This window comes from Octopus bimaculoides, chromosome 20, assembly GCF_001194135.2.
Source record: "Octopus bimaculoides isolate UCB-OBI-ISO-001 chromosome 20, ASM119413v2, whole genome shotgun sequence".
Classification (NCBI taxonomy): domain Eukaryota; kingdom Metazoa; phylum Mollusca; class Cephalopoda; order Octopoda; family Octopodidae; genus Octopus; species Octopus bimaculoides.
Genome location: NC_069000.1, coordinates 45,070,733 through 45,071,608, shown reverse-complemented (window position 1 = coordinate 45,071,608; position 876 = coordinate 45,070,733). Strand labels below are relative to the sequence as shown.

The window sequence follows — 876 nt, the reverse complement described above, 5'->3', positions numbered from 1 at the left end:
AAGAAAGAGAAGAAGAAGAAGAAAGAGAAGAAGAAGAAGAAAGAGAAGAAGAAGAAGAAAGAGAAGAAGAAGAAGAAAGAGAAGAAGAAGAAGAAAGAGAAGAAGAAGAAGAAGAAGATTTGTTTCGTTGTTGTCGTTTTCCTTTATGTAAAAACCAAGCAAACCTCGGCAACTATACCGAAATAGCCGTAAGTTTTCTTTCGCCGTTGAAACACTCAAATACATCTTTTTTATTTTTATTCTAGCAAAAAATTCTAGTTGAAGTCTACTTACGTCAGCCATTTTTCTTCTTCTCTTGGAAATCCATTTGAAACACATTGACAGTATTTATATAAAAGCTATTTGTTTGCCTGCGCATTTCTTTGTAAAAAGGGCGTTTTCTAAGTTGAATAACTCTCATAAAAATATTCCTCCGCCATAAGAAGTTAGATCACCCTTCTTATTTGTCCTTCTATTATTATATATATAGTTCAGAAGTTATTATATACATATGTTTATATATATATACGAGATTCTGTTCCGTTGACGCGGTGTAATATGTAATTAGGTCTCCGATATTAATAAATGTAAGTTGTGTTCAATGAGGTCTCTTGTATATTCTTCTAAATATAGTTCCATCCATGTCAAAGTACTGTTATTACCATTATTGTTCGTTTCATAGAATTTTTTTTCCTGAAAAATAGGCGGAAAAAATATATCTCTTTAGTTCAACTGAGCAATTATACAGAAAGGAAAAAGACTGTATAGATACATATTATACACATACACACATAAACACACAGAATAGTGATAGATAGATAGATAGATAGATAGATAGATAGATAGATAGATAGATAGATAGATAGATAGATAGATAGATAGATAGATAGGTATCGT

The 876-nt window shown here is 30.6% G+C and overlaps 1 protein-coding gene across 2 annotated transcripts in view; it reads right to left on the bottom strand.

The window, feature by feature from the left end:
* Positions 1-667, bottom strand: part of LOC106870239 (organic cation transporter protein) — a 71,468-nt gene extending 70,801 nt beyond the window's left edge. For both annotated transcript variants that reach the window (XM_014916259.2, XM_014916268.2), the window contains exon 1: positions 274-667. The gene's annotated coding sequence lies outside the window, so the exon portion shown is untranslated. The remainder of the gene's footprint in view (positions 1-273) is intronic.
* Positions 668-876: the final 209 nt, after the last annotated feature.